The 26,276-nt window shown below is 40.6% G+C and overlaps 1 protein-coding gene across 6 annotated transcripts in view; it reads left to right on the top strand.

The window, feature by feature from the left end:
* FRMD4B (FERM domain containing 4B) overlaps nt 1-26,276 on the top strand; it is a 364,030-nt gene that overhangs the window by 260,182 nt on the left and 77,572 nt on the right. The gene's annotated exons all lie outside the window — the stretch shown is intronic.

Genomic DNA, 26,276 nt, shown 5'->3' with positions numbered 1-26,276 from the left:
CCCAGCTAATTTTTTGTATTTTTAGTAGAGACGGGGTTTCACCATGTTGACCAAGATGGTCTCCATCTCTTGACCTCGTGATCCACCCGCCTCGGCCTCCCAAAGTGCTGGGATTACAGGCTTGAGCCACCGCGCCCGGCAAGACCTAATATTTCTAAAAGATGTCAGGGACCTTGGAGGGACTGAGCATGCCTGACATCCCTTTATGTTACGTATTACTCTTTCCCAAAGTAGTGTAAAAAGCAATTTGGAGCAGGGCATGGTAGGTCATGCTTCTAATCCCAGCACTTTGGGAGGCTGAGACACACAGATCACTTGGGCCCAGGAGTGAAACCCCATCTCTACAAAAATAAACAAAATTAGCTGGGTGCAGTGGTGCATGCTTGTAATCCCAGCTACTTGGGAGGCTGAGGTGGGAGGATTGCTTGAATCCAGGAGGTGGAAGCTGCAGTGAGCCGAGATTGTACTGCTGCACTCCTGCCTAGGCAACAGGGCAAGACCCTGTCTCAAAAAAGAAAAGAAAAAGCAATTTGGGGCTGACGGGGTGGCTCATGCCTGTAATCCCAACACTTTGGGAGACCCAGTAGAGGATCACTTGAGGGCAGGAGTTCAAGACCAGCATAGGCAACATAGAAAGACCCTGTCTCTACAAAAAAATTAAAAAATAGCTAAGCGAGATGGTATGTGCCTGTAGTCCTAGCTGCTCAGGAGTCAGAGGCAAAGGGATCAGTTGAGCCCAGGAATTTGAGGTTGCATAAGCCATCATCATCATACCACTGCACTCCTGCCTGGGTGACAGAGCAAGACACACCCCTAAAAAGAAAAACAAATGATAAAGGTTTCAAGAAGTCCTGCAATATATAAACCTATTTGATTTGGTTTCACCTAATGTTTTCCAAACTTACCTGTATGTGAAATTCTTTTTTTAAGCAATACTTATTAATGGACTGCCAACCACACTTTTGAAACTGCTGTTCAAGACATACCATACCATTAAATAATAAAGCCAAAAAAGATGGCCATAAACCTCCTGGGTGTTGCTCTATATTAGATCGGCCCCACGATAAAACCTAGGTTTATTTTGATTCTTTAAATAAAACATCTTTGGAATCAGTCAAGAGATACTGACCTGATACCAAACCAGTTAGGACCTTTCCTGCTCCAGGCTTAGCAGGAGTAGATAACGTAACAAACATAAGAAAATGGGGGAGAAAATGGCTCCATAAGGCTAAATAGCTTTCCGGATTCCCTTTTCTTTTCTAATAAGTACTCATAACTTTGTACTTTAAATAAATGTGGAAAGACAAGTGAGCCAAACATTAGTAATCCAATTAAAAATGGGGTTATTGCAAGGCTATGCAATCATGTTTATTTTTATCCTCCCTCTTACCCTATTTCTTGACCAAAACCTTATTAGGTGTGCCCTTTCATTCGCAGACTTCGTGAGCGTCTCAGCCTATCATCTGAAAACATGCTCTTGCCGCATTTGGAGTGATAGAGCTCATTGCACAACATCCTTGGAATCTTTTTTTTTTTTTGAGATGGAGTCTCGCTCTGTCGCCCAGGCTAGAGTCAGTGGCTTAATCTTGGCTCATTGCAGCCTCTGCCTCCCAGATTCAAGTGATTCTCCTGCCTCAGCCTCCTGAGTAGCTGGGACTACAGGCATATGCCACCACGCCGGGCTAATTTTGTATTTTGAGTAGAGATGAGGTTTCACCACATTGGCCAGGCTGGTCTCCAGCTCCTGACCTTATGATCCGCCTGCTTAAGCCTGAAATTACAGTCATAAGCCACCGCATCCGGCCCTGGCCTTGGAATCTTAATGCCATTTACATTTTGGTATGTGAACCAAAGTTCTCTTGAAAGCCGATGGAGTTAAGGAAGGGAATTTGGCCATTTCCATTTAAAATTAAGAGTACATCTAAAGGCCAGGCAAGGTACTTTGGGAGACTGATGGCAGATGGATTGCTTGAGCTCAGGAGTTCAGGACCAGCGTGCACAACACGGTGAAAATTTGTTCCTACAAACAATTAAAAAATAAAAAATTAGCCTGGTTGGCTAGGAGCAATGGCTCATGCCTGTAATCCCAGCACTTTGGAAGGCTGAGGGAGGCGGATCACGAGGTCAGGAGTTTAAGACCAATCTGGCCAACATAGTGAAACCGCATCTCTACTAAAAATACAAAAAATTATTCAGGTGTGGTGGTGAGTGCCTGTAATCCCAGCTACTCGGGAGGCTGAGGCAGGAGAATCACGTGAACCTGGGAAACAGAGGTTACAGTGAGCCAAGATTGTGCCATTGAACTCCAGCCCGGGCAACAGTGTAAGACTTCACCTCAAAAGCAAAATTAGCCAGGCATGATGATGTGTGCCTGTAGTCGCAGCTACTCAAGAGGCTGAGGCGGGAGGATCACTTGAGCCCAGGAGTTCGAGGCTGCAGAGACCGTGATTGTGCCACTGCACTCCAGCCTGGGCAACACAGCAAGACCCTGTCTGTTTAAAAAAAAAAAAAAAAAAAAAAAGTACATCTTGTCATCCAGGACTCTACCAAGTGTAGGGATCTATTCCTTAGAAGATTTTATTGAAATATGGAAAGATACCTATAAAAACATATTTTACATTATTATTTCTAATAGTAGGAAACTGGAAACTGCCCAAATATACATGAATAGGAATTAATTATGAAAATTACAAATCATTCACATAATAGGATATTGTATAGCCATTGAAGATAATAGGCTAGCCCTCCTTAACCTACCTGAAAACAATCTAAATTACATGGTTAAATGTTAAAAGAAGGTACAAAATAATGAATACAGTATGATTGTTTTTAATTTTATTATTTGCTTATATATATGAAATGTACTCATAGAAAGAAATAGAAAAATATATAGCATAGTATAAATGTTTATTACTTCTGAGAGAAAAGCTTTTGCTAAGTTTTGCTTTTCCAATTTTTTAACAGGAAGCTTGAATTAGTTTTAAATTAGAAAAATAAAGAAAAAATCAGTATATTCACCAAAATTTACCTCTTCAAAGCTGTATCAAGATAATAAAAATGGCTGGGCATGGTAGATGACACCTGTAATCCTGGCATTTTGGGAGGCTGAGGCAGGTGGATCACTTGAGCCTAGAATTCGAGACCAGCCCAAGCAACACAGTGAGACACGCTCTCTACAAAAAATTTAGTAACTAGCTGGGTGTGGTAGTACATACTTGCGGTCGTAGTTACTTGGCATGATAAGGCAGGAGGATCACTTGAACCCAGAGGTCAAGGCTGCAGTGAGCCATGATTGTGCCACTGTACCCCAACCTGGATGACAGAGTGAGACCTTGTCTCAAAAAAAAAGAAAGAGAGACAATAAAAGCATTTTGCTGGCTGGGCGTGGTGGCTCACGCCTGTAATCCCAGCACGTTGGGAGGCTGAGGAGGGCAAATCAAGAGGTCAGGAGATTGAGACCCTCCTGGCTAATATGGTGAAACCCTGTTTCTACTAAAAATACAAAAATTAGCTGGGCGTGGTGGCACCTCCTGTGGTCCTAGCTACTCAGGAGGCTCACGCAAGAGAATTGTTTGAATCCAGGAGGTTGAGGTTGCAGTGAGCCAAGATCATGCCATTGCACTTCAGACTGGGCAACAGAGCGAGACTCCGTCTCAAAAAAAAAAAAAAAAAAATCAAACACATGTTGCTGATCACTTCTCATCCAGTACAAAAACACTTAGGCATTTTCGTCACTGGATAAAGCTCAGGGAATGTTGAATATTTCTAATTCCTTATCTAGAATAGCAAAAGGTTTGCTACTAAAGACAACTAACATTTTTTTCCTATTGTAAAGGTAATACTAATTGTAGAAAATTTAGAAAATGCAGAAAAGCACAACAAATCAAAAGGATCCATAATCTCAGTGCTAGACCATAAGTTGTATTGTTTTGACATTTCTTTTGTGCGTACATTTTTGTTTGGTTGAGATCAACTGCTTGGTCGAGATCAGTTTTGTTACACTTTTAGTATTTTATATATTTCAGCTTCTTTGACCTCTTGTCTGCTCTCCATCCTCATGCCATACGTTCTTCTATTTGAATAATCAGTATGAAGCCTCGGGAAAGAGCACAGAAATGTCTTGAAAATTCACATTTAAATTTAATTAACTATAAACTAGCACAGTAAGTCTAGGACCAGGTTTCCTTTATGTGGGAATCTCTGGGACCTAGAGGTTAGATAAAAAGTTGTTGAATGGGTAAATGAAGGAGTGAATGATTAAAGGATCAACAAATAGGCTAAGCATGGTGACTTAATCCCAGCACTTTGGGAGGCTAAGGCAGACAGACCACTTGAGGCCAGAAGTTCAAGACCAGTCTGGCCAACAGGGTGAAACCATATCCCTACTAAAAATGCAAAAATTAGCCAGGCCTGGTGGTATGCATCTGTAGTCCCAGCTACTTGGGAGGCTGAGGCACGAGAATCACTTGAACTTGGGAGGCAGAGGTTACAGTGAGCTGAGATGGTGCCACTGCACGCCAGCCTGGGCAACAGAGCAAGACTCCGTCTCAAAAATAAAAAAAAAATAAAGAATCAATAAATAGATGGCAGAATGGAGGCACTTTAGAATGTGAAATCAACAAGACTTAGTGCCTAGCCAGCCCCCTGCAACCCACAGAGGAGCTGCATAATGGGGTGGTGGAGAGTTTGGCCTTAGTTTTATCCTGGGCTTCATAACGTGTCTTTTTAAGCCTTCGTTTCATCGACTTTAAAGTGGGAATATAAACAGTTTCTACCTCAATGGATGAGTTAATATACATGCAAAGTGTATAGAAGAGTGTCTGACACAGACTCCGTTTTGCTATTTATATTTTTGCTATTATTACCACTGCTATTATGTAGCAGGCCCCTTGATAGGACATACAAGCCCTGGCTTATCACTCTAGGCTTTTCCTACACCCACCCTGTCGTCATTCTGAAATAACTCCTCCTTCCCTGATGATGCATCTAGCCTCCATGCCTTTTTGATATACTTGTCCTTCTACTAAAGGCCTTCCTATCTCCCCTCATTTCCATTTGGCAAATTTCCACTCATCCTTTTGAACTCTGCTCCAGAATTTCTGCCCCTTAATAAGTTCTTTTTTTTTCCCCCCCTTGTCTACCCCCACCATTTCCTACTGGGAGTTAAATTCTTCCAACTTCAAAAACATCCCTTAAATACTTCTTCTAACTCTTCCTATTATGTTGAATTGTTCTTTATGCATCAGTCAGTTCCCGCAACTGCACTAACTCTTAAGACCAGGGTTCGTCTTTATCTCCCAGACACTGGCACAGAACCTGGCATTTACTGGTAGGCCCTCCATAAATATTTGTCAAGTGAGCAAAATAAATGTCATTTACACTAGCAACTAAATTGATCAAATTTTGCAAAATAGGCTTGTGAAAAGATCAAGCCAAATTAAAAATCAATTCTGAATAACAACCATAAAATTAGACATTTTCAGCTTTCAACCTTACTCTGTTTTCTCTCCCTAAGATGGAGCTACTGTTTCTAAATTCAATTTTCCAGAGTTGATATTATACTGGTAACCTTGAAATTTAATATGCTGAACCTAGCCGAATACAATTTTAGCACTGCATGATCAGATTTTAAAGCACAGGAGTCTCAGCATATCTGTTATAATCTCTGCTGCCATCCTTGCTCTAAGTGTCTTTTGGAGACATTTAGGAGAATCACTGTAAAGTCAGCTGCAATGATAGGTTGCCATACTTCTCTGCTCTTGGATTCAAACACTTTTTTCTCAGAGTTCCAAAGAAATAAGTCGTCAACTTCTGATTGCCTCCAGGAGAGAGGGACAGTGAGCATATACTACATGGAGGGAATTCAGTTAATCCTAAAACCTCATTCTAGCCAAGTCTTCCAGTATACTCTCTCATCCCAACCATTCAGCCAAACTGCCCTGAATATAATTGACTTCCTTTTTTCTTTTTCCTAGAGCTAAAATTACTATGTAGGCAGCACCAAACCAGGGATGGAAAAAATATTGGAAAAATGAATCCCCAAAAGTCAATAATGAGCTCCTGAATAATCAAAATGTGACTATTTTTGAAAAGGGTTCTCCTAAAACTTAGAAAGATATTTTGATACTTTTGTGGAGTTCTAGCTGCCTATTTATGGCAAAGAGACTTTTTTAAAGTACACATTCATGGAAAGACCCATTACTATCCATATTTATAATGCCTTAAGATAAGAGGATTAGTCTCAGTGTGATTTAACTGAAAAGAACATGAAGCATATTTTTCTGTAACCAGTCCATTACTGTCAGCATCACATTTATGGTTCTTGTCCTGGAATTATTCCATGTAGTTCAGCAACCAACAATTTGAGTAGTTACCAAGAACTAAAATACATTCAGAATATCTACTAGCCTGGCTGAGTTTTAGCATTTGGGATTTCAGAGTGTTTGCGTATGTGAATGTGTATATGTGCGTACACACATACAAGTGTGTGTGTTTTAATACTCAACTCATTTCAAGATTTAGAAATAATTTAAAGGATCAGTAACAGAAATTGAATGTTGTAGGCTGTATGGACCAGGCGCAGTAGCTCATGCCTATAATCCCAGCACTTTGGGAGGCTGAGGCAGGCAGATCACTTGAGGCCAGGAGTTTGAGACCAGCCTGGACAACGTGGTGAAAAGTAAAAATACAAAATTTAGCCATCTCTACTAAAAATACCCAAATTAGCCAGGCGTGGTGGTGCACACCTATAGTCCTAGCTACTCAGGAGGCTGAGACATGAGCATCACTTGAACCCAGGTGGCAGAGGTTGCAGTTAGCTGATATCATACTCCTGTACTCCAGCCTGGGTGACAGAGCAAGACTCTGTCTCAAAAAAAAAAAAAAAAAAAAAAAAAAAAAAAAAGACTTGTGAATGTACCTTCTTATGATAACCAATCATCAGAAGACTGATATTTACCAAGTAAAGTCACTAAAGTAAACATCTAAGCTGGTTTGAAGACTAGCCAGCCCACAAGAAAGAAGAAATCTATTACTATATTATTCTATTTTATTTTTATTTGTTTTGAGATAGAGTCTCATTCTGTCACCCAAGCTGGTGTGCTGTGGCACAATCTCAGCTCACTGCAACCTCCACCTCCCAGGTTCAAGTGATTCTCCCGCCTCAGCCTCCTGAGTGTCTGGGATTACAGGCACCTACCACCACACCCAGCTAATTGTTCTATACTTTTGATAGAGATAGAGTTTCACTATGTTGGCCAGGCTCATCTCAAACTCCTGACCTCAGGTGATCCACCCACCTTCACCTCCCAAAGTGCTGGGATTATAGGCATGAGCCACCGTGCCTGGACTATTACTATATTTTAAAGGGCTATTGAAAGTTTTATAATGAATATTTCACAAATCTCTATTTCATGTGGTTTTCCACATATATTTTTCTGACATTTAAATTATGTTTGTCTTAAACTTTGAGCATTCAGATATATACTCCCTTGTGCATTTGTGAGAATAAAAGTTTTCATAATAATAGCTTGTTACACCTGTCATTTTTAATCTCATGGCCTCAGGGCCTTTTCATCCTGCTGTGTTCTTTGCCTGTCACCTCCCTGAGAGGGTAAAGGAGAAGATCATTTTTCCTCCTTTTCACAGATAAAAAACTGAGGCCCAAAGATGTACAAGGACATATTGGAAAAAAAAAAAAGCAGAGGACAAGGAAAATGCCCTCCAGTTGGCACTAGCCAGGGTAAATTTACAAAGGCTGAATTGTTGGTCCACTGGTATATCGCCAGCACAAGCAGACACTCAAATATTTGTGAAAGACACCAAGACAAGCTACTAAAAATCCACTTGGAAGACCTGTATTTCATAATGGTGTCATTTAATATGAATTATCCTAAAACATTTAAGCCTACTACTGATATTTTTGGTACACCATCGTCTCAGAAATGGGCCACAAGAATTGCATTACAGCTAAATTGTGACTCAAAAAAAGTCATATAAAAATACTATGATAAATGCTTGAAAGGAAAATGGAGGAGGCAGATGGTCCATTCAGCTGAAGTTATAAAATTTTACAACCTAGGAATTTGGGCACCAGTGAATGAAAATGTTTCATAACATTTTGTTGTTGTTGTTGTTGTTGTTTTTAAAATAAGTCAAATTTCTTTGTATGTTTCCTGCTTTAGAAAATTCTTGGTTGATCTACTTAAAGACACAAATCTTGTATTTCAAAAGAAATATGGCAAAAAAACTTAAAAAACCAAACTTGCCCATACCAACTATTTCTGTCCATCTATCTACCTGTTTACCTATCCATCTGTCATCTATTTTTTTCACCCACACTAGAAGCAGATGTCATTTTCCTTTCTGCAGTGCTTCACAGCCTTAAGAGACCTAAGGAGGAGGTGTGAAGGGCTATCTTTATATTTTTTCTGAAAGACGAAATTGAATGAATAGAAGACTTCCATTTCATAATTAAGTTGGCCTAAGATGAATGCTATTTTGGGGAACCTTTGCAAAGTTGATATATCAAGAAATAGGCTGAGAGAGCTGGGTGTGGTGACATGCACCTGTAGTTCTGGGTACTCTGTAGGCCAAGGCAGGAGGATTGCTTGAGACTGCAGGTTGAGGCTGCAGTGAGCTATGATCATGCCACTGTACTCCAGCCTGAGTGACAGAGCAAGAGCCCATCTCTAAAAAAAAAAAAAAAAAAAAAAAAAATGAAAAGAAAAGAAAAATAAATAAATAAATATATTCATATATATCCATTTCAGGGAAACTTGTTGAATGAACCACAAATGGTAACAATTTTTAATTTATAAAGAATACATGAGACCAGGCGCGCTGGCTCACACCTGTAATCCCTGCACTTTGGGAGGCTGTGGCAGGCAGATTACTTTAGGCCAGGAGTTCAAGACCAAGCTGGCCAACATGGCGAAACCCTGTCTCTACTAAAAATACAAAAATTCGCCAGGTGTGATGGTCACGCCTGTAGTCCCAGCTACTTGGGAGGCTGAGGCATGAGAATCACTTGAGCTGAGATCACGCCACTGCACTCCAGCCTAAGTGACAGAGCGAGACCCTGTCTTAACAAACAAACAAAAAAAGAGTACAGGTTACTCTTGGATGAAGTTAAGTCAATAGTTCATGGGTGTTGGACACCAGCTGAGATTGTTTATACACCCTTTGGAGAGATGGTCCATAGTTGGGCTTGATGCATGATGTGGGGGAAGTGGGTATCAGAGGTAGGGGATTCCTAACTGTCCAGCTTTAAATCTCAGCTCCATCACCTACAGCCTGAGTGGCTTTAAACAACAGCCTATTTTATCTTCCTAAGCTTCAGTCTCTCCACATATGAAGGTGGAGGGTGATAACATTACCTTTTCACAGGACTAATGAATTCATATATATCTCAAGCTCTTAGAACAGATAATAAACAATTAATGTTTCTTGTTTTTGTAGTTATTGATGATATTATTCCAAAATTCCCAAGAGGACTATGTTATAAAATGTTCTCATCTATAAGTACTTGGTCATATATAACCACAATAATAACATAAAAGAAGAATGTTCCAAAACCTAAAATGCAATAAAATAAATAAATGGGAAAAAAAAATACAACAACAAAAAACAAAAAACACACACACAAAAAAAAAAAAAAGAAAAAGAAAAGTGTTGGTGAAAATATTTTAAACATGATATTCCCTATTGGAAAAATATTAATAAATGAGAAGTCCAATTCGATGGATGATATTGTCCTGAAAATCAAAGTATCTCTGCATATTTACTCGTGCAAAACAGCCAGATAGGATACCTACTTTACCAGGGCTTCTTTAGTCAAAGGCTTAATTTTAAAATCATGACCATAATTTTCCTCCTCCTGATTCCTCCTTTCTTCCTCTAAAATCCTTGATTATCTTGTAACCACCTTGCAGCCTTTCTTTTTTCTACTTAGAAAAAAAATAGTTTTCCATCAGAACACCCTGCTGCTACTAATTCAAATTGTCATCGTAAATTGGTTCCAGGGTGCGTTTAAGCAATTAGAATGCTGTAATTAAAGTCTGCTGTGTATGTAATCTTACAATGTGGAAGGATAAGTACAGAAGTTGAGAGCTTGGTTCTAAGTGTTTGTTTAATACTGGTTATTCATCTGTTCTCCAATTGTCTCCCTGCATATGTATCAGATGTGGGTGCCTTGGAACCTCCATGCCTATTAGCAGAGCTTGACCTATTTAGGCTGCCTGCCTGTCTTGCATCGCCTAACAATTTAGCCATAGATCACCACACCTCTAATTTCCAGGGCAGTCTCATAAACACTCACTCCCTTGCTTTGAAAATGTGTTGGCACAAACGTTTATGAGGATTCAGATACTGGCAGAATGGAGGAGCCAGTCTCTGATATTTGACCTCCTGACAGTCTCATTCTTCCTGGGCTTAGAGGGAATGAAGGAGAGACTTAAGACTTCAGAATAGGAGAGAAGTAAAAATAAGAATTGGGAGAAGGAAAGCTCATAGTCCTGATGATGTGTTTTGCAGCATATTCTGGTAGAACATTGTCATCAAAGGTTTAGTTTTTTTAAAGGTATAGATTAATTCATTTAAAAATATGTATTAGGCCAGGTACAGTGGCTCATGCCTGTAATCCCAGCCCTTTGGAGGCCAAGGGAGGAGGATCACTTGAGGCTACAAGTATGGGACCAGCCTGGCCAACATGGTGAAACCCTGTCTCTACTAATAGTACAAAAATTAGCCAGGCGTGGTGGTGCATGCCTGTAATTCCAGATACTTGGGAGATTGAGGCACGAGAATCGCTTGAACCCAGGAGGCAGAAATTGCAGTGAAACAATATCATGCCACTGCACTCCAGCCTGGGGCATACAGAGAGACTCTCTCTCTCTCCATATGTATATATAAATGTATATCCATACACACACACACACATATTAACTATTTTCTATGTGCTAGGCACTATATAGGTGCTGGGTGTGCAGTGATGAATTAAAGATATCCCTGCCCATGTGGAGGTTAGAGTTTTATGAGATTAATACCATAATTCACAAATTGTGTTTATCTAATATACACTCTTTATTTAAATTATTCTGATGGCTAATGTTCCTTCTAGTTTTTCTCATCCTTTTCTGGTTCTGGAGCCAATTCAGGATCACACATTGCATTTAGTGGTCATAACTCTAAAGTCTCCTTTATAATCAGGAGCAGGTGGCCAGACTTCCTTTGGCTTTTATTACACTGGTATTTCTGAAGAGTATAGGGCAGCTACCTTGCAGAAGATCTCTCAACTTGTGAAATATGGATTTATCTAACTCACTAGTTCCAAACACACATCATGTTGGACATGAATCAGAAACATCTGGGAACTTAGTGAAAACACAGAGACCCACATCCTGTCCTATGTCTTTCTATCCTATTAATACTTTGATGAGTCCAGGATTCTGTATTCCTTATTAGTTCTCCAGGTATCTGCAATACACCAAAGTTTGAGAATCACTAGTCTAATAATTTTCTCATGGCAGGAACACTCTACAGATGATGAAGTGGCCTCAGTTGCATCTCACAAGGAGGAATGCAATGTCAGTCTGTCTTGTTTGAGTTAAAGTGGTATCTGCTGGATTATTCTGAAGTCACTTTTTCCTCTGTAATTAAGTTTTCTTGAATTGACACTTTGAGGCTACTTGACCATCCCATTTCTCAATAGTCTTTGACCCAATGATCTCTGCCTCCAGTGGTGATCTTGCTTAAGTCAGTTAGTACTATGGTCATTGCAAAAGGTAAGTTTCTAATTGAATCACCTTCAACATTTCTTAGCATTCGTATGTAAAGAATAATGTTTCCTTCTTCTCCATCTTCATTCTTTAAAAATATTTTTCAGGCCAAGCATGGTGGCTCACACCTGTAATCCCAGCACTTTGGGAGGCCAAGGTGGGTGGATCACCTGAGGTCAGGAGTTTGAGACCAGCTTGGCCAAAGTGGCAAAACCTCATCTCTACTAAAAATGCAACAATTAGCCAGGCATGGTGGTGGGTGCCTGGAATCCCAACTGCTTGGGAGCTGAAGCAGGGGACTCAGCTGAACCCAGAAGACAGAGGTTGCAGTGAGCTGAGATTGTGCCACTGCACTCCAGCCTGGGTGACAGAGCAAGACTCCATCTTAAAAAACAAAACAAAACAACAACAACAAAAAACAGTATCAGCATGGACTCATGGATTCCATTTAATTTGATATAATTCCTTTCTGTCATTCATTTTGATGCTCTAATGGTTCCCACTTTGCACAATAGAATTCCTTTTAAGTCAGATCTGGTGTTCTGTGGCTTGTCCCCATCACTTTTGAGTGCTTGTTTTTCTTTCTTTCTTTTTTTTTTTTTTTTTTTTGAGACAAAGTCTCACGCTGTCACACAGCCTGGAGTGCAGCTGTGCAGTCACAGCTCACTGCAGCCTCAACTACCCAGGCTCAAGTGATTCTCCTACTTCATTGTCCCGAGTAGCTGGGACTACAAGTGCACACCATCGTATCTGGATAATTTTTAAATTTTTTTGTAGCAGGTCTCACTGTGTTGCCCAGACTGTTCGAGAACTCCTGGGCTCAAGCGATCCTCCCGTCTAGGCCTCCCAAAGTGTTGGGATTACAGGCATAAGCCACTATGCCTGACCTCACTTCTTTATTTTGTGACATGATAAGACAGTCCAGGCTCTCTCTAAACTTTGGTTGCCATTGCGTTGGAATCAGTGATTTTTCCTTTTAGTGCAGAATGGTATCTAGAAACCAAGACCTTGTTTCTATTTAAACTACTTGGAATTTCATCTCAAGAACAAATACATGTGCCACCTAAAAAGTGCTTTGCACAAACCATACCTGGGCTGGTACCTGGAGAAAGTGTGGTCTAGCTAGTTTTCTCTCCTTTCTCATTTTCATATCTGTATGTTTGTGTTATCCTCCCACAGCTGAGCATTAATTCACATGTGACAAACTTTCTCTCTCTCTGTTTGTTCCTGTCTTCATTGTGATCAAGTTTCTGAGAAGCGGTCTGCCCAGATACTTTGGTCATAATGCCCGTGTCTTTGAAACTGATACACACCCACAAAAACACCTGTACTTGTTTTTTTGTTTGTTTTTGTAATTTTTTAAAAGCATCTTTATGTCTTATGTTTGTTTGTCCTCAAAACTCCATGAAGTGTTACATAGATATGATTTTCCTGCTATGTTTGTAGAAAATAAAGCCAGAAGAGTAAATGCCATTTTGACATCTATCACCTCTTTGTGTGTTGTGTTTAAATTTGCATATCTAGAATTGCTGTCTAGGTACCATGCTTACAGTTCTCATAGATGGTGAAGACTAGGCTATGTCCTCATAGTTCAAAAACCTGGAATCCCTCACTCTGAGTTGAAAATCAGGGCAAATCAAATCTATAGTGAATCAAGAAACAAAAGAAGCATTTCCTTTTTAAAAAGAAGGATATAAATACCCTCACCAACTTTTTACTTCATTACTCTTTCAGTTGCTATTCTACAAATATTGAATACCTGCTGTGTGCCAGGGAGTGTTCTAGTTTCTGGAGCTACAACTATGGAAAAAGCAGATAACAATTCATGCCCTTAAGAATTTTACTTACTAGTCAGGGGTAACAGCAGGTAGGGTATCAGATAATAAAGAAAATGAATAATGTGTATAATGTATTAAAAGATGTAAACAGAGTCACCAAGTACAGTTGTGCATATTGCTCACCCCCCAACTCTGTGTCCAGTAATGCCAATGGAAGTCTTGGAACTAAGCAATTAAGAATAGGGTTGCCACTTTGGGAGGCCAAGGTGGGCAGATCACTTGAGGCCAGGAGTTTGAGACCAGCCTGGTTAACATGGCGAAACCCCATCTCTAAAAATACAAAAATTAGCAGGGCAGTGGCGAGTGCCTGTAATCCTAGCTACTCAGGATGCTGAGACATGAGAATCATTTGAACCCAGGAGGCAGAGGTTGCAGTGAGCCCAGATCACACCACTGCACTCCAGCCTGGGCAACAGAGTGAGACTCTGTCTCAAGAAAAAGTATGGGGTTGCCATTCAGTAAGATGGAAAAGGATACGAGTAAGATCAGGATTTGTTTCTTAACTTTGTACTGAAGAATAATATACATATAGAAAAGTGCATAATAGGCTGGGTGCAGGGCTCATGTCTGTAATCCTAGCACTTTGGAAGGTCAAGGGGGGTGGATCACTTGAGCCCAGGAGTTCAAGACCAGCCTGAGCAATGTAGCGAGATCCTGTCTCTACAAAATATAAAAATGAAAAATTAGCCAGGCATGCTAGCACACATCTTTAGGCCCAGCTATTTGTGAGGCTGAGGTGAGAAGAGCACTTGAGCCCAGGAGTTCGAGGCTGCAGTGAGCCATAATAGTACCACTGCATTCCAGCCTGGGTGACAAGGCAAGACCCTGTCTCCAAAAAAAACAGGTGCATGTAACTAGCATCAACATCAAAGAAACAGAAGATTATTGGCACCTGAGAAGACCCTCTCATGTTTCTCTTCCAGTCCTTATTCTGTCCACTACCACTGCTTTTAATAGCATTTCTTAATTTTGGCTGACTTTGAACCTTGTATGACAGGAGTCATCTAATTGCTTAGATCCAAGACTTCCATTGGCATTACTGGTATTGTCTGGCTGTTTTTGCTCAAATATGTTTTTGAGATTCATCCATATTCTCATATGTAGCTGTGCCCAGCTTGTTCATTTTCACTGCTGAATAATAGTATATAGTATGAATATACCAAGCTTCATTTACTTATTATTAGGCATTTGTGTAGCTTGCAGTATTTGATTATTACAAATAGCACTGCCTTGAAGATCCTAGTGCCTGTCTTTGGAGTGGGCATATGCAAACATGTCTGCTAGGTATTTACTTAGGAGAAAATTGCTGAGCTATATTGCATATATACGTTAAGCTTTAGTAGACTGTCAAAAAGTTGATCTAAAACCAACTTACAAGCCATGGTGGCTCATGCCTGTAATCCTAGCACTTTGGGAGGCCTAGATGGGTGGATCACTTGAGACCAGGAGTTCGAGACCAGCCTGGCCACAATGGTGAAACCACATCTCTACTAAAAATACAAAAATTAACCGAGCATGGTGGTGGGTGCCTGAAATCCCAGCTACTCAGGAGGCTGAGGCATGAGAATAACTTGAACCCGGGAGGCAGAGGTTGCAGTGAACTGAGATCTCGCCACTGTACTCCAGCCTATGTGACAGAGTGAGACTCTGTCTTAAAAAAATAAAAATAGGCTGGGTGTGGTGGCTCATGCCTGTAATCCCAGCACTTTGGGAAGCCAAGCGGGTGGATCATAGGGTCAGGAGTTCAAGACCAGCCTGGCCCACATAGTGAAACCCTGTCTCTACTAAAAATACAAAAATTAACCAGGCATGGTGGTGCATGCCTGTAGTCCCAGCTACTCAGGAGGCTGAAGCAGGAGAATTGCTTGAACCCAGGAGGTGGAGGTTGTGGTGAGCCGAATTCTCACCGCTATACTCCAGCCCAGGCAACAGAGCAAGACTCTGTCTCAAAAAATAAATAAACTAATTAATTAATTAAAAAGTCTGCTTTCAAAGAAAACAACAAAACCAACTTATAGTATGAGAGGTGTGCAGTAAGATATAACGTCTGTTTCATACAATGCAACCAGATACACTATGCACATTGCAAAGAACTACATGAAAATATTATTTGAAGACAGTTTTACTATAAGCCTAGAAAATGGAAATACATTAGCTAAAACTTGTTAACATTATTAGCTTTGGTGAGACATTGGTTACAAGTTAAATACACTAAAAGTAGTAATAATCCTGTGTGATAACAATCAGATAAGTAATAGGATGAAAAAAATCAGTTCATTAGTATAGCAAAATATAAAATACTGAATATTAATCCTCATATGGGATTCGTGTGATATTTGTAGGAACATCACAAAGCTTGATGATTGCTATAAAGTGATTTCATTAGCCAGGCATGGTGGCCCATGCCTGAAGTCCCAGCTACTCAGTAGGCTGAGGCCAGAGGATCTCTTGAGCCTATGAGTTTGATGTTACAGTAAGCAGTGATGGCACCACTGCACTCCAGCTTGGGTGACCACATTTCTAAAACAAAACTAAAGTGATTTTAACAGAGATGTGCTATGGTTGCAAAGAGGAAGACAAATTATTGTATCTTTTTTAAACTTGACAAGATTAAAATTTCTTTGAAAATAAGAGAATGTCAAAGATTCATATGGAAAATTAAAGCATTTTTCCTGTTAGATATTGACACATATTGTCATGAACAGTGATTAAATGTTATAGAACTATATAAAACAGTGACCCAGAGCAAAGGAGAGAATCTAAAAATAGATATAATTATATGAATTTAAGAAGCAACACAGCAAATATATGGAGAGTAACATTAAGAGAGTCTTTGGATGCTAGGCTTTGCAACAAATGCTTTACATTCATCCTTCACTGAATGCTCTTAAACCAAGGTTCCCCAAGCCCCAGGCCCCAGGCTGCTACCAGTACATGGCCTGTTAGGAACCGGGCCATGCAGGAGATGAGCAGCGGGTGGGTGAGCAAGTGAAGCCTCATCTGTATTTCAGATGTGCTTCATCTGAAGCTGCTCCACATCACTTGCATCACCGCCTATGCTCTGCCTCCTGTCGGATCAGCTGCAGCATTAGATTCTCATAGCAGTGCAAACCCTATTGTGAACAGTGCATGCGAGGGATCTAAGATGCTTTTTATGAGAATCTAATGCCAGATGATCCATCGCTGTCTCCCATCACCCCCAAGTGGGACCATCTAGTTGCAGGAAAACAAGTCAGGACTCCCACTGATTCTACCCTATGGTGAATTGTATAATTATATCATTATATATTATGATGTAATAATAATAGAAATAAAGTGCACAGTAAATGTAATACGCAACCAGGCAAGGTAGTTTATGCCCGTAATCCCAGCAATTTGGGAGGCCGAGGCAGGCAGGTCACCTGAGGTCAGCAGTTCAAGACCAGCCTGGCCAACATGGTGAAACCCCGTCTCTACCAAAAATACAAAATACTTAGCTGACCATGTTGGCATGCACCTGTAATCCCAGCTACTCAGGAGGCTGAGGCAGGAGAATCTCTTGAACCCAGGAGGTGGAGGCTGGGGTGAGCCAAGATCGTGCCGCTGCACTCCAGCCTGAGGGAAAGAGCAAAACTCTGTCTTAAAATACACTTGAATTATCCCGAAACCATCCCCAAATCCTGGTCTGTGGGAAAATTGTCTTTCATAAAACTGGTCCCTGGTATCAAAAAGGCTGGAGACTGCTGCTCCAAACAACTTAGTAAAGTTAATAATATTATGTTCCATTTTGCAGATGAGGAGCTGAGTTTCAGAAAAATTACTTGCTCATGGCCCCACAGGTTCTTCCAGTGGGGAGATAGGTCCCAGTCCAGACTTCACAGGCTAGGAGAAGGATATATCAAAGGTGAACAGACTGAAGGACACAATTTGTACCTGATAGATAAGACAGAGTGTTAGTGCTAATAGTATTAGCAATATATACACAACTCAAATCAAACAGGTTCTCAAATAGGTAAGTAAACAAAGGCTCATTTCACATATAGGTAATAGCAAATCATATGCATTTGCAAGGGAAGTACTCAAATTGGTTAGTAATTTTTAAATTGCTCAAACCAGTAAAGGTGATATTGAAAAAAAATTGCAATTTGAAATTGTTTTGCAAGATTATTTTATACTTTTCTAACTAGCAAAATAATTATATTGATTTGATATCATTTATAGAAATATATACATTTCTCTAAGATGAAAAAATTAAGGAAAATGTTTGATTTTGCTCTCTTGCTCTGGGTGATGAGTACATGAGTAACAAACACATGTCAAAATGTATTAAGCTGTACACTGAGACTTGTGCATTTTACTATATGTACCTCAATTTAAAAAATTTTTAAATACTGAATATACTGGCTGGGCATAGTGGCTCACGCCTAAAACCCCAGCACTTTGGGAAACTGAAGCAGGAGGATTGCTTGAGCCCAGGAGTTCAAGACCAGCCTGGGCAACATGGCAAAACCCCATCTCTATAAAAATTACAAAAATGATGGCCAGGCATGGTGACTTGCAGTGTAATCCCAGCACTTTGGGAGGCTGAGGCGGGCAGGTCACTTGAGGTCAGGAGTTTGAGACCAGCCTGGCCAACATGGCAAAATCCTGCTTCTACTAAAAATACAAAAATTAGCCAGGTATGGTGACATGCACCTGTAATCCCAGCTATTAGGGAGGCTGAGGCAGGAGAATTGCTTGAACCCAGGAGGCAGAGGCTGTAGGGAGCCAAGATTGCACCATTGCACTGCAGCCTGGGTGACAGAGTGAGACTCTATCTCAAAAACAAAAATTAGCCAGGCATGGTGACACACCTTTATAGTCCTAGCTACTCAGGAGGCTGAGGTGGGAGGATTGCTTGACCCTGAGAGGTTGAGGCTGCAGTGAGCCAAGATAGCACCACTGCATTCCAGCCTGGGTATCAGAGCGAGACTCTGTCTCCAAATAAAATAAAATAAAAAGTCAATCCTGAACATACTAAAATATAGCAAGTGATGAAATTAGGGTTATTTATTAGTAAGAAAATAAAGGTAGAAATAATTAGATACTGCCAAGATTAAGGTTACTATAAAATATTTAGCATGGTTAGTATAAAGCATTTACCTCACAAATTTATAATTCAATTTCTCTTAAAAGCCAAAGTAAAGAGGAAGTTACGCTCACTTACATAACTCAGAGTGGTCATTAAGGTAAGAGGAAAAGAGCCACTCAGAAGGGGCACAGTCAATACTGATATGAAAAATCAGAAACTTCCCCCAATGGGGTGTCATATTGTGTAATAAACAGTGTTCTCAACAACACACTGGAGGTATTAAAATAATGAGTTCTGAGGGTTGTTACATAGTTTTTCAAAATAAGCCGGTGGAGTAATGCCAAAACACAGCTCCACAAAGGCAGTTTCGCCTGGATGAGCCCTTCTGCTTTAGTAGGTTTGGGATTATTCTAGCCTCACACAAGAATAACACTTAGAGAATCTAGAGAAGTGGTTCTCAACTAGGGGCCATTCTGAAAACATCTGGCAATGTCTACAGATGTTTTTAGTTGTCACAGCTAGGGGTAGGCTGCTATTGGCACCTAGTGAGTAGAGGCCAGGGATGCTGCTAGCACCCTGCAATGCACAGGGCAGCCCCCACAATAGAGAATTATCTCACTCAAAATATCAGTCGTGCTGAGGTTGCCAAACTCTGGTCTAGAGGGTGAATGGTCATTATATCACTGAGACCACCCCCATAAAGATTACTTCTAACAACTAGCTTGGACAAAAAGAGAGAAAATAATGTACCCAAAGGATGTGAGTAGGAGTGGGATGCAATGTGGTAAGTATGGCCTGGTTTCCTAAGGCGCACAGCAACTACTGGAAAATAGGCATTAGCACAAAGTATATGTTTCTATGGCTTAGGGAGAATCCCCTTGTAGAGTAGTAGCAGATCTTCGGTGTTGGCATGGCCCCGTCACCACCAGACTAATTGTATAAAAACCAGTGTGGGTTGCCAGGTGCAGTGGCTGATGCCTGAAATCCCAGCACTTTGGGAGGCCAAGGCAGGTGGATCACTTGAAGTCAGGAGTTTGAGACCAGCCTGGTCAACATGGTGAAACCCTATCTCTACTAAAAATACAAAAATTAGCCAGTCGTGGTGGCATGTGCTTGTAATCCCAGCTACTCGAGAGGCTGAGGTGAGAGGATCACTTGAACCGAGGAGGCAGAGGTTGCAGTGAGTGAGATTGCACAACTGCACTCCAGCCTGGGAGACAGAGTGAGACTTTGTCTCAAAAACAAACAAAAACAGTGTGAGTTTTTCTGACCCGGCAGGTTCTTCCCTCCATGTAGATCTGTGCTCAGGAGAAATGAGATGTGAGATAAACTCTAGGCAGCTGTATGCACTCACTCATTTGTGTCCTTATTACCTCTGTTCTCTGCGCTGTTTGTTGGCTTGGCAGTAAGCCAAAATGAAAGCATCCTAAACAGCATCCAAATAGTCTCTTTTTTTGTTTGTTTGTTTGTTTTAAGGTCAGGGCTTACTCTGTCACCCAGGCTGGAGTGTCATGGTGCAATCACAGTTCACTACTGCCTCAAACTCCTGGACTCAAGTGATCCTTCCACCTCAGTCTTCTGAGTAGCTGGGACTACAGGTGCAAGCCAGAGCACCCTGCTTGAGTATTGTTTTTGCCAATTTTTGAATTTTAACCAGGCTTTGAAGTCTGGCACTGCTCAACAGTGGATACAGTTGACTACCAATATCAGGTAGCACCTTTCCATCTGTGGTCATTGATTTCCTCTAGGTCACACCTTCCCAACTTTGCTCCCAGAGAGAGAGAGAGGAAAAAAAACTTTCTTCCCTTTGGTCTAATTCAGAAAATCCTGGAGTGGGGTTCTTGGAGCAGCTTCCATCCCTCCCCCCAAAAATGATGATGTGTTTCTGCTGTAGCCAGTAGGGAAATAAGTAATTATCCAAAAGAATAGAGTAGTCTGCTCAGAAAAAGAGGAGGGTAGTTGCTGGTCAAAACAGATATCCACCACTCCAGGAATATATGTCCTTTTTTTTCTTTTTGCAAACTTTTTTTGAGAGATGGGGTCTTGCTCTCTCACCCAAGCTGGAGTGCAATGGCACAATCACAGCTCACCGAAGCCTTGAAATCCTGGGCTCAAGCGATCCTTCCCACTCCACCTCCTGACTAGCAAGGACTAGAGGAACATACCACTCACTGTACCTAGCTTCAGACTTTTATTTTGAGACCATTTCAAACTTAAGGAAGAATTGCAAGAATAGTATCAAAAGATACCAGTATGTCTACCAAACCAAATTTACCAGTTTTTAACATTTGGCCACATTTGACCTTCTCCTTTCATATGTAAATTTTTTTCTGAGCCTTTTTTTCTGAGCCACTTGAGAGTAAGTTACAGACATGATACCTGTTTATCCCTAAATATTTCATTGTATAATTCCTAAGATCAAGGACATCCCCTATATGATCCTATTACAAAGAACACACTCAGAAAATGTAAACATTGAACCTATAGTATTTATTGTCTAATATACAGTCCAGTGGTCCCAATAATGTCCTTGTAACATTTCCTCCTGATCTGGGATAGCACGCTGAATTCAGTTGTTATGATTCTTCAGTCTCCTTTACATTAGAACCTCTTTTGGGGATTCATCATATTGATATTTTGGAAGAATATGAGCCAGAATTTTTTTTTTTTTTTTTTAGAGTTTCACTCTACTTGCCCAAGCTGGAGTGCAATGGTGCTATCCCAGCTCACTGCAGCCTCTACCTCCCAGGTTCAAGAGATTCTCCTGCCTCAACCTCCCAAGTAGCTGGGATTATAGGCACATGCCACCACACCTGGCTAATTTTTGTATTTTTAGTAGAGATGGGGTTTCACCATGTTGGCCAGGCTGGTCTCAAACACCTGATCTCAGGTAATCTGCCCACCTCAGCCTCCCAAAGTGCTAGGATTACAGGTGTGAGCCACCACTCCCAGCCAAGCCAGATGTTTTATAGAATATCCTTCAGTTTGGACCTGCCTCGTGGTTCCTCATGAATGGCTCTAGTAATGCATTTTTGACAGGAGTGCTGGAGCCAGCTTGTACCAGCTCATGAGAGCCAATTCTCACATCTCATTCAGACTCCATGTTCTGTGATGTTATATTGGTAGCTTGAAATCAGCCATGGTGGGAGTGTTTACACTGCTGACATCAACTAATGCTACAAATCAGACCTTTCCCAGCCCCTAATTTCCAGTTGTGAAACATTTTCATTTCACATGATAGGTGGGGTTCTGTCCTTCTCCATGCGTACCTTACAATCAGGAGGCTTATGAAGCTGTTCTATCCTGTTATTGGCCATATCTCCTCACAGAGTTAAGATGGTATGTGTCAGCTTCCCCTTGGAAGAGTTACTGTTTTCCCTTTGTGATTAATAAGTACTCTATGGAGAGGTATTTGTGATTACGTAAATATCCTGTCCTGTTTCTCATCCAACTTTCACTCAAAAGTTGTGGGGTTTTTATTTGTTGTTTTTGAGACAGGATTTTGCTCTGTTGGCCAGGTTGAAGTGCAGTGGCGTGATCATGGCTCACTGCAGCCTCAACATCCCAGGCTCAAGCCATCCTCCCACCTCAGCCTACCTAGTATTTTGAGTATAGACACGAGCCACCACATCCAGCTAATTTTTGATATATTATAGAGCAGAGTTTCACTATGCTGCCCAGGCTGATCTCAAATGCCTGAGCTCAAGCAATCCCCCCACCTTGGCCTCCCAAAGTGCTGGGATTATGGGTGTGAGCCACGGCACCAGACTTCAATAGATAGTTTTTGAGGATTATTGCCTGAATCAGTTACTACTAGGAGAGGTACAATGGCAATTTTCTTTCTTTTTCATTTCTTCTACATTTATGTGTTGGTGTTCTACAAGTTAATTTTAAAGATTTATCCTTAAAATAGGTAATTAGTAGTAGACTTGGAAACAAACTGAGGTGTCCCAGTAGTTTCTCAAGTATGTCTAAATCCTAAGTATTTGTGACCACAGTATTAATATTCATTGCTATAGTGCAGATAAATTTCCATGAAGTTCTGCATCCATATGGGAAGAGCAGAATAGTCTTAAGAAATAATTGCCCCCTCTACTTTGAGAGTGTATGTTGAGAACATACAGTCCCAGCAACAGTGGAGGTAGCATTTGGATTCATTTTTCCATAGCCTCTCCTGTTTCCAGTTTTTACCAGAAACATACCTTTGGAGGACTCCCGATGAGACATTTGCACTGGGGTCATGAAAAGTTAACTAGTGCATGATAGAGTGGAAAGAGCACCAGACAGGGAGTCCAGAGTCGCCATATTCGAGGGGATTTGACATTACGCTTCATCTTCCGGATCCTCATTGCCTCCCATCATATGCAAAAAAAAAAAAAAAAGGAGCCATATTTTCAAAAGTTCCATTTCCAGCCCCAAAACTGTCTTTGATTCTGTTCTCCTACTTGGCAATCAAAACCTGAAATTTACCTCATTAGGTGTCTTGGTCAACTGAACCAAGAAGCCAAGGACAAAAATGAGATGTCCTGTGTGGCACCTGAACCCAGTGACCTACTGGTTAAATTTATAATCCAGCTAAATTAGCCATGAGGGTGTGGCACCAGGACTTGATACTGTTTCATATTACCTTTGTGCATTCAGCCACATCATCTGACTCACTTCTCTGGTTCTCTTTGTTGATCCATGACAGTCATGGAAACCCACTGAAGGATCCCGTTACCTCTCTCTTTGAAAGATCCCTCTCTCAAATGTTGGCTTGCCTGGTACCTATAAGGTTACCTCTCTTGCCATGGTTGGGAGTAAAAGAAACGTTCTGTCCTGGGCAGACTGCACTTCCAAAACAGCTTTTACACTTCAGGCTTGAAATCCTGGAGTTCTTTATAAGTCTTAATTAAATTTCACTCACTAAATGAAATTGCAGAGTACCGGGCAAATAGTGGTACACTTGATTGATGTATTGTTTAGTAAACACCATGAATGAGTCAAAGAACATTAGCAGTCAGTATTAAAACTCAGTATTCGTTGCCTGGGATTTCTAGAACAGTGGTTGTTAAATGGAAGATATGGTGAGGACTGAGACTTTTAAAAGAACACGGCCTTTGCCAAAGCATGTGTTCTCTTCTCTTCCTGGAACAAGATATTGCTAGACCCCACTCCTTCACCCCCTTCTCACCCTCCTTCACCAGAACTGTATTGAGGTCACTTGCGTAGGTGGAAAAGTCCACAGGTGAGTTGGATATTTGCTCCCCACTCTTCTGGAGCTGTCTGAGCCTGGTACTTGCCTTGCTCAGTTCCTCATTTCAGCATTTTTAATACTTAATAACCCTTCTAAAGCAAGCAATTATTTGGCAGCTTCCCTAAGAATATCTGCTATAGGTTTTTCTGTCTGTCTGATGAACTTCCATTTACTAAATTGAAAAGTTGTTGTCTGAAATGTTTTTCAGGGGACAAGCCTAAGGTTCTGATGAGGCAAAGCGGGGTCATGGGGTGTGAGAGGAGTTGGCAGTAATTTTCAATTTACTTAATTCATCTTTAATGTTTTTGCCATCTTAAGTAATTTTTCTTCTCTAAGATTTTAAAACACATTTGGCTTTGAGTTCCTGCCTAATTTCAAACCCAGTGATGTTTTTGAGTTCTCCTATTAGCCCTCCTCCCTTTGCCATAAGTTTCTTTTTCTTTGAACTAAGGAATGTAGACTTTCTAAAATTTAATCTTGATCAACACCCAACTCACCTGTTGGATGAACCGCCTCATCATCTTTCAGATTAGAAAACCACCGTCTCTTGCCTGAAAGGCAGAGGGCAGTTGATTTCTACAATCAACCTGGCTTCCCTTTGATTTTGTAATCTGTTTCTAGCGATTATGGATGAGCTTTGCATTCCAAGACTCTGGGCCTGTCAGCTTTCGAGGCAAAAAACTTTGAAGCAGATCCTCTGCCTCAGGTTTCAGAAGGGCGGCCTTTGCATTAAAGGATGAAATTAATTTGTTTTCTTCTTGTTGTAATATAAAGGAAACATGAATAATTATCACTGCTGGCATCGTAACGCCCCGGGGCTTTTATTTGCTCACTTTATTTTACGAGTTTTAAAATAATTATTGTTTGTTTTTGAGAACCCTCATCAAATCACGTGGAAACCTGAGAGAAAAGCACAATCCTTTCAGAAATCTTCACTGAGCATAGCAATCTCTGGAACCTGTCTATTGTATATTTATTTTAAAATGACTTAATCTTCCCATTGATGCACTTGGTATAACTAGGAAACACTCCAGCTCAGATTTAAGAGGTGGAAGGGAGAAAGAAAGAATGCAGGGCAATTCCCAAGAATTCCATGTTCTTAAACACTGTGCACGTTCAAGTACTAATTATACAGGACTTAGGCAAGAAGTGGGTTACATGGAATTGTTTCTGCATATGTTAAAACTTACAAGCTAACATTATCACTAAAACCTTTTTTTAAAATAAAGATCCCTCATGGCCAGGCATGGAGACTCACACCTGTAATCCCAGAACTTTGGGGGGATCAAGGCTGGCAGATCACCTGAGATCAGAGTTCGAGACCAGCCTGACCAACATGGAGAAATCCCATCTCTACTAAAAATACAAAATTAGCTGGGTGTGGTGGCACATGCCTGTAATCCCAGCTCCTCGGGAGGCTAAGGCAGGAGAATCGCTTGAACCTGGGAGGCAGAGGTTGCAGTGAGCTGAGATCATGCCATTGCATTCTAGCTTGGGTGACAAGAGCAAAACTCTCTCTCAAAAAAAAAAAAAATAATAATAATACAGATCTTTCTATACCATTCATTGTTGTAATATTATATGGTTCAGTAATATTTACATGTATCACCACAATTTAAAAAACATAAAGTGCACATGAGTATTATTGATAGAAGCTGTACTCCTTCCACACATACCTAGTATCCCTACTGGGCTACTGAAAAAGTGTTTTTTTCTTTTTTTGGTAGAGATGAGGTCTCTCTCTGTTACCCAAGTTGGTCTTAAACTCCTGTCCTCAAGTGATCCCCCGCCCTCAGCCTCCCAAAGTATTGGGATTACAGGCATGAGCCACTGTACCAGTCCCTGAAAAAGCTATTTATCAAGGCCCAGAACTCCAATTTTTCTTTGGGGTTTTAAAGGATGAAAAAAAAAAAAAAAGATGGAAAAATGATAAATTAGAGTTCCTCAAACTTCAACATAAATTAACGGAATTTTAGTCTTCAAAGCATTTGCTGTAACTGATTTTTAAGGCCTCACGTTTTATCTATAATAGTACAAATATGACCTCAACAATGTGCCATTAACACAGAAGTGAATTTATATTTGTAATAATATTTGCATTGTGTTTATACTGGGGTAACTGTACTACAACACAGAGGAAAAAAAATATTCCAGGAAAACACTCAACAAATGAATCTAGGAAAATCTGCAGAGTGCTTAAAAATGAACTTGCAGACATAAAAATTGTTTATTTAGAAGTTGTCTGAATGTTTAGCCTCAAAGTCATTCCCGTTTCTTCCTGAATACTTCTCTCTAAACAAAATCCCTCACCACAGCTAGCTATTTAAAACACACACACACACACACACACACACACACACACACACACACACACA

This window comes from Sapajus apella, unplaced genomic scaffold (assembly GCF_009761245.1).
Source record: "Sapajus apella isolate SASKATOON/1434 unplaced genomic scaffold, GSC_monkey_1.0 scaffold23, whole genome shotgun sequence".
Taxonomy (NCBI): domain Eukaryota; kingdom Metazoa; phylum Chordata; class Mammalia; order Primates; family Cebidae; genus Sapajus; species Sapajus apella.
Note: the sequence above shows the minus strand (reverse complement) of the source record. Positions and strands in the feature narration are given on the sequence as shown.